Here is a 9,110-nt window from a genome sequence, read left to right as displayed (position 1 = left end):
AAATGGCAAGCAAACCGCGACCGCGGTCAAATGAAGAGGTGGAGACTTTTCTGAGCTTGGTGGCGGCCCAAAGAATCCAGAGGGAGCTGGACGGTGCGCCGCCTTGCTAATGACGACTCCACCCACGGCGAGGTGGGACTCGATTGTAATGGAAAACCACCTAAACCGTGTCGAGGCGAGTAGAGTCGAGCCGAGTAGATACTAATGGAAAAGGGCCAGTAGTGTTTTCTGATGAGGCTTGGTTTGGTCTGACAACAGATGACAGACGGGTGAGATGTTGGCGAACAGTTGATGAAGCTTTTGAACCGGAGGTGTTGAATTTCTGAACCAGAAGCAGCATTTCCATAATGGTGTGGGGCTATATGAGTATCCATGGCTTGGGTGATTTGGTAGTTATTGACGGAAATATGAATCACCAGAAATACATTGATGTGTTGGAGTCCAGCCTTCTACCATCACCAACATGTTTGGGGACAGGAATCACCCGTTTGTATTTCAGGACAGACAATGTCATAGAACCAGGGCTGTTGATGACTGGTTGGAACAACATGATATTCGCAGGATGATCTGGCCTGCTCAGAGTCCAGATGCAAACATTATTGAAAATATCTGGAATGATATGTCTAAAGCGGTAGCAAAGGATCGTCCTACCTCCAGGCAATCTTTGATCAACTCAGTATTCCGTGCTTGGACAAACATCAGTCCTGAACGCATCAGACAGCTATACGAATCATTGCCTTGCAGAATGACTGTTGTAATCAGGTCACGTGGTTATGCCACAAAGTATTAATATTGGACTTATAACCACTGCATTTGACTCTATATACATTCTTCCTGCCTCAGTGTAAATTTGATATCACTTGATGGTAGTAAACATAAGATATGACACCTATCATTCATTAGTTGCATCTGTAACCAATGTATCTATATAGTAAGGGGTGACACTTTCATTGTCAAGTGTGTGTGTATCTATGTATACAGGGTGTCCTAAAGTCTCTTTACAGTTTAACAAATTTATTACAAAAGCAAATGAATAGACAAATCTGTGGAAATTATTAGAAAATGTGGAGTAGATATTGAAGTTTTTTATTTTTTTTGCCTCATTTTATACACCTCTATATAGGGACCATTAGTTGCACGAAGAGCATCAAGATGGTACTCAATTTCTTGCCATGTTGGCTGCAGCAGAGCCTCATCAATAGTGGCAATGGCATCAGTGATGTTTAGCTTCAGGTCATTGATGTCTCGTATCTTTGTTCCATACACCATGTCTTTAACAGAACTCCATAGAAAGAAGTCCAGGGGAGGGATATCTGGTGAACGAGGTCTTTTCTTGAGGAGTATCCATTTTTTACGGGTTTATTTTACAGAACCTATTTCACCGACAGGGTACCTGAAATACACAAATGCAACGTGATTAAAATCTTTGATAACCACTGAGTACATAGAACAAATCTGATTAACGTATCTCATCAGTTGCTTTTGTAATAGATTTTTTTTAAATTGTAAAGAGACTTTGTGGACACCCTGTGTGTGTGTGTGTGTGTGTGTGTGTGTGTATAAGTAAGTAAGTAAGTAAGTACAGTAAGTAAAAATTTATTTGTATAGCGCTCTTCACAGTACTAATACACAGAGTGCTTTACAGTAAAAACAGATAAAACAGAACAGTCAGGTGACCGTCAACAACATAATCAAAATTGACATCATCACCAACACAACAACAAAAACAACATCAGTAATAAAGCCATAGCTTTGTGACAGAGGCAGTCCGACATAGGGTGCAAGTGCATTTTTCACCAGCAATAAATAAGAAGACCATACAGCTGTACAAATGAAAAATAAAAGAGCCCCTGAGAGGGTGTAACCTCAGGCCTACATTAAGAAGGCTTGCCAGAACATATGGGTTTTTAGCTGCTTTCTGCTTTTAGCTGTGTGTGTGTGTGTGTGTGTGTGTGTGTAGATATAGATATAGATATAGATATAGATATAGATACACTCAGTATCACATAATGCCAAAGTGACAAAACCACAACAGAGGTGTGGAAGTGACAAAACAAAATATTAGACATTTCTGCAAATTTATTATAAAGGAAAAACTGAAATATCACATTGACATAAGTATTCAGACCCTTTGCAACAACACTTTAAATTTAATGTGACCATTTTGTTGTGAATTTTGATTTATCTGGCGACCTAAGTTTGGATAAATGGCTGAACGAGGAAGACAAGACAGAAGAGAAGATAGAAGGAGAGATACGCGAGAGTGACGAGTGAAGAGCTGGATCAGCTGGAGAGGTCAGGAAATGAAGCCGGTACGGCCCGGTCAACGTCTTGGGCCGTCAGATGTCCTAGTTAACGTCAGATCTAATGTTTTCCGCTGAAACGGAGAAAATACTAGCAAAAAACGTTTATGTTTTGAGAGCAAAATGCCCACAGTATGAATACATTTTGATTATACATTTTATTTTGTTGGTAATAGTTGTATAATCGTATTATTACTTCAGTGACAATAATAACGGCCAAGCACACCCTCGTGTAATAATGTTTAATTAGTGGATATAGAAACATATGCAAAATGATTGAGAAAATAACGTTAACAACAATGGCTGCTTTAGCAGTATAAGAGGACATTGCCGGTTTTCCTCATGTATTCGGAGCTATTGACTGCACACACACACTCACACACACATACACACACACACACACACACACATTGCTAAGCGCCATCACAGGTAAATTTGTTTATGTCAACAGGAAGCATTTTTTAATCGAACAATGTACAGATCATAAGTGACGTGCAAATACAATTAACCAACATTGTGGCGAGGTGGCCTGGTTCAACGCACGATTCATACATTCTGAGGGAGCAGACTACAAACTGACACTGTGCGCGATGGGTGGCTTCTTGGTGAGTAAACCATTTATTCGTTTAATTGCCCTAATATTAAGGCCCCTAAACTACAGCTTCAGAGCTTTCTGACCGGCCCTTGATTTTCTGGGCTCTATTTTCGCAGACCAGGCGAGGCGGAGGCGCAGCGCAGCTGCGCTGCGCCAACTGGGAGTGGCCAAGTGGATTTTGCTATTTTGGCACGCCGTGCGCCTTGGCGCAACTACTGCGCCGTTCCTCCTACCGGCGCAAGGGAGGAGAGAAGGCGTGGAGTGGGTTTGACACAGCCGATTCACTTTAAACCAATCAAATGAGCCCCTGTCCTCACCTTTAAAATGCGCTGCGCGAAGGCGTAATGAACGTTCACACAATTGACATGGAGAAAGAGAGCAGCCGCGACACACACGCAGTGAGGCCAGTCTTGGCTGCTGGAATGTCGCTGGAGCTACCTGCCATCCATCTGTCCATCCATCCATCCATGCATCTATCCTTAAATTCGTCTTCCTGAGTCCCCTGTCTTTCCATTACCTACCTGCCTCGCATCTCTCTTTTTTCCAGCTCTGTCACCGGCTGTTAAAGTTATTGATTTTTACAAGCAAATATAAATTTAACTGTGAAGCCCCCATTTTTAATGAATGTTTTTACATCAAAGGATAATCCTCGCAGTATTCATATAAATACATGTTTGTTTTGCAACTTTTGACTCCCGTCACTTACTGATGCAACGACATACTAGAGATTTAAACAAAATCCGGTTCATGAAAGCTTTTACATTTGCTGTTCTAAACGCCCAGAGTCTGGCAAGGAACCGATGCATTTTACATTTTCTATGTGTGGAATCAGGGTTTCCCCTAGAAAAAAAAAAATTGGCACTGGACAATGTGACCGGCAGGTTTTCAATTTACCGGACACATGTTTGAAATTCCGGTCAAATATTATATGAATTTATTGAGCTTAAAATTATATGCAGGCTACATAAGAATGACATCAAGGCATGTCAATTTATAGCGTAATATTTTTATTGAAAAGTAGGCTATATCAAATAAAATGAGTGCCGTCAATTGACTCAAGTGCGTAACGTCTAAAATAAATAAATAAATAAATATTGCACAAGCCTGTGCTCTTTTAACATGAACATTGCATACAATTGCAAACAAATGCAACTACAATTTGCAAACAAAAAAACTGGCTCATACCATTTTAATAACGCTGCGTGCTGCCAACTTGAAATCAAATTGATGCAATAAAAACTTAATTCAGCAGCTGAATTAAAATCGAAAGTCTCAAGTGTCTCTCCGCAACTTGCAATGCGCATCAGTCTTGCGACCTTGTTCTCCCCCAGGCGACTTTGCTGCGCTGTTTTGATCCGGTTCTGCAGAGAAAAACCTCTCTCTCTCTCTCTCTGGTACACTGGAGACAGAGATCACGCAGGCTATTTTTTTTTTTAAATAAATAAATAAATATAACTACGTGAAAATTGACTGTTTTAATAAAATTCAAATTGTGCTTAGAGGGAATATTTTCACCGGGCATTTAAAAATTACCGGACTTTGGCTGATTTTAGGCTACCAGTCATAGTCCGGTGATTACCGGATAACGGAAACCCAGTGTGGAATATTTATATATATGGAAGAAGAACTGTGTAGTTAACACGAGCAGTGCCAGACACCATGACCGGAAAAAAGACATCACCATACTGGACACATTGTTTGACTGACAGGTGATCAGGTTGGGTTTCCATTGCGCATGCCAAACGGTGCCAGTCTCCTTTGATCTGACATCAGTTGTGTCGGGACAGTCGATATGGAGATACATTTATGTGCTGATTGAGATTATAGCATTGAATTGTGTTTTTTGTGGTTATTTATTGCATTGTTACTGTGCCTGACAATCTGTGAGGTTGTGGTGACGTGTGCGCACTGCCCGCCTGCCAGCCAAAATTCCACTGCGCCGGCCCCGCTGCGCCTTGCGCCGAAAGTAGATTTGGTTTCAGGAGGCGAGCTTTTGGCGCACCTCGGCGAAGCCTTTTGGCACGAAAATGTCACTGCGCCAGGTTGAATCTGTCGGCACCTCCCCCTGCTGCGCCGCCACTCCCATCTCGGCGAACCTCGGTCTGGGAAAATAAGAAACTGTGCGCCCCACGGGTTGCGCTGGTCGAAAATAGCTTTGCGCGGGGTGCGCCTCACTGCGCCACCCTGCGCTGCGCCGGGAAAATAGAGCCCTCTGTGTGTAAAGCACTCATGTCGATAAACCCGCTCAGTCCCGATCGCAGCGACCGGGGTTCGAATCCGCCCTCAGCTCTATTGCTGCGTGTCATCCCTTCTCTCTACCCTGTCTATCTCTACTGTGACTATCAAATAAAGCAGAAATGCTAATAACAATAATAATAAACTCGTGCTTAAAGTGTGAAATGTCTTAATCATCCTCACCTTTTCCCCGGCGCACTTCTGCATTCATTTACAACAAGATCCGTGTAAGTGGTGTATAAAATTAACAAGCAATTAACATCTTACCCGGGAGGCCATTCGGGCCCGGCAACATTTGAGTTCAACCATATAACAGAGGCGAAGACACAGAATTCACTTACTAACCAGTGCCTTTAATTCAGCTTGTGTGCGCCTTTCCGACCCCGCAGCATTGACAAAACCACACACACTCTCCTGCTCACTCCTCTTGCATTTTGTGTTGGACAGCGTGCCAAACAGGACATTTGAGCCTGCCTACACTTCAGTGAGGAGCGTCTCTAATTCACATTCCGTGAAATTTCTCTTTTTTCCGTCTTATTCATGTTAAGGGTTTTAGTTTTCTGATCATGCCGAGAGGGCAATCTCAGGTGCCGGGCTCATTTAAATATGATTTGCATATTTACAGGGACAGAAAGGGGTCAGGTACTCCAATATGTGCTCTCTATTCCACGTTGATTCAGATGTTCAAAGCAAATGTGCTTGGATTCATGTGTAGGCACAGATTGATACATCTGGATTTTTTTGTGCGTACAACGTGTTCTGGATTTAAGCGTACGCCATTTTTCAGTAGGAAATCCACTCAAGTCTTTGTACATGAGGCCCCTGGGCTTTATGGCAGAGCGGCTGGACAGAAGCCTCTCCTTCCCTGGTCTGATGAAACCGAGATTGAACTGTTTGGCCTCAGTTCCAATCGTTATGTCTGGAGGAAACCAGGCAGCACTCATCACCTGCCCAGTACCATCCCAGCAGTGCAGCTTGGTGGTGGCAGCATCAGGCTGGTGTTTTCCAGCAGCAGGGACTGGGAGACTGGTTAGGGCTGAGGGAAAGCTGAATGTAAGAAAGTACAGAGATATCCTCAATGAAAACCTGTTCCAGAGCTCAGGACCTCAGACCGGGCCGAAGGTTCACCTTCCAACATGACAAAATGTCAAACGAAATGTTTCACTGAAACCCACATCAAAAACCTTTGTCAACTTTGTTCGCCTGCATAATGGACTGCTTTGTCAATTTTGATTTATTTGGCGACCTAAGTTTGGATAAATGGCTGAACCAGGATGACAAGACAGAAGAGAAAAAGGAGAGATACACGAGAGTGACGAGTGAACCAGAGGGCCTGGTCAACGTCTTGGGCCTTCAAATGTCTACAAGACTACCTGACAAACACCGGGCAAACAGCTGATTTCTCACCTGTAAGAAAGAAGAGCTGAACAAGATCCTCCGTGAATTTTATGGAGCTTTAATTATAATAAAGAGAATGAAATGCCTCAGCAGATTCAGCACCACGGACAGTACCTGTCGAGGCTGATTCAGCACCATGGACAGTACCTGTCAGCTTTTCCATGGAGATGTGTGGCTATAACTTTGTTCTTGTTATTAATGTGTTAATGTTATCAGTTATTAATTAGCCTATTAATCGTTATTAATTTGTTTAGTCTTTATGAGTTTCCTAGGTCATTGATTTAATTAATTTGTCAGTTTGTTTACATCTGTACATTGAATGAACATTTAATAAATCAACACATCTGTGAAAGCTGTGGTCTTTATTTCAGAGGTAAATTGATAACAGCCTGAAAAGGTGATTCTATAACTCTGTTCAGCCTTAATGTGACTGCTTACTGTCTTTTGCTGCTTAGCCACATTAATTGGAGCTGACGTTAAATTGGAGTGACACACCCCCAGCTGAAATAAAACATCTGCCGGTGAGTTTATGAAAAGACAGATGTTTGTTCAGGCGCTGACACTGTAAAGCAGTAGCCTGTATTTAAATATAACTGTTCATATAAGTTGGTTGTAGGTAAAAAAACATATATATATACACACATATATATATATATATATATATATATATATATACATATATATCAGCTGTGCTGCTGAGTTGTTCTTATGGCACCTGTTAAATTAAAAATGACTGAGAAGTCGGCAGAACTATCAGTCCATGAAAAAAAAAAAATTCCAGCGGATATTCTAGTTACAACATGACTGAGCTAGCAGAGCAGTTTTGTTTTGCTATGTTTTGTATTTATTCAGTTTTGGGAAATCACAATGTCTAGAAAACATGATAAGCCCAAGTTGGCTGGCTGACAAGGACTAGTTAATGTCAGATCTCATGTGTTTCCGCTGAAACGGAGAGAATACTAGCAAAAAAACTTTGATATTTTGAGAGCGAAATTCCAACAGTATGGATACATTTTGATTATACATTTTATTTTTTTGGTAATAGTTGTATAATCACATTATTACACTCGAGGGTCTGCTTGACCGTCTAGTGTAATAAGGCTTAATAAAAACAGTGACCACGCCAACATGGCCTGTATCATGTATGACACAGCGGTTCACATTCACCTGCTGCATCTCAACAGGGTTTACTCAACAGTCACGTGACGCCAATCAACAGATTCACCTGTATCTCTCAACAACACAGGATGTGCAGCATTCGAAAAACAAAGAACAATAATGACCAATACAATCAATATTTTTCAACCTGTTTATTCTGTACATACCTGTAGCATTATATATTATTCATTCATACCTGCACTTTACAGCAACAGTTATTTATTAATTTGCACTATGTATATATAAATATATATAATATGTTTATCATATAATGTGTATATACTGTACATTTGTATTTAATACACTGCTAAGCACTTCTGGTTGGATGCTAACTGCATTTCGTTGCTCTGTACTTGTGACATGTGCAATGACAATAAAGTTGAATCTAATCTAATCTAATCTAATCAGCAAAATATCCATTACAAAACTTGCACCCGGCCACTGGTAAACATCATGCACTCGGGGCGCATTGGTGCTGGGGACAGCCGGATCCTCGGCGCCTATGGCCCCCTCGCCCGGACTCTCCTCACTGGGACCCCCCTCGCCACCTGCCGACTCAGGCTGAAGACCTGAGGACACCAAGACACAACACATTAGCCCACTGTGCTTTTACGTCTAAAATGATTAGTTGATGTAATAAAAATGAAACAGTACTTTACCTGGCTCGTCTGTGGTCTCAGCCAAATCTGTGTCCCCCTCCTTCTCTGGCACAAACCTTTTTTTTTTTTTTTTTAACAGCGGTAACAACGTGTTGCCACTCGCGGCACTTCCTCTTATTTGTAACGCCACGACTGTGGCTGCCAAATAACATAAACTTTCTCCTCTCCATCTCGCCCACAGGCACCTCGATTTCCGTATCTGTAAAATCCCGTTTTTTTCTCCTTCCTCTTCGTGGCTGCCATGATTAACCGGAACACACCACTGATCAGCTGGCTCATTTAAATATGCACGAACATCCATGAGATGCTTTGCATTGACCATTTATGGTTGAATGTGGGCGTGTATTGGGTGGAGGATGAGACGGAACCTTGTCGGCAAACTTTCAGGTGGACTGTGATTTATAAAGGCAAATTGCTTGAAAAGGGAAATAAGTCTGGATTTTTTTTTTTTTTTTTTTTTTTTTTTTTTTTTTGGGTATGTGCCATTTTCGGCTTTTGGGCGTACATACACTTGTAGTATGGATCCTACGCAAAGTTTTATAAATGTGGCCCCAGAAGCCTGCTGTTCACTTTGATATTCTCTGGGTGGATAAAAAGCATTGACAGAACTTCCATTCCTGTCCACCCGGTGGCGCTCACGCTCTATAAACAGAATGTGAGAGTGAAAGCAGAGCCTGGTGCTGCTTTGAACGGGCCGTGCTGCTCCCTCTGTGCTGAAAGTTGAGATTGTCCATGTTGCTGCTGTGAAGCAGCTGGACTCCA

This window comes from Myripristis murdjan, chromosome 1 (assembly GCF_902150065.1).
Source record: "Myripristis murdjan chromosome 1, fMyrMur1.1, whole genome shotgun sequence".
NCBI lineage: Eukaryota > Metazoa > Chordata > Actinopteri > Holocentriformes > Holocentridae > Myripristis > Myripristis murdjan.
This window is presented reverse-complemented; position numbering follows the sequence as displayed.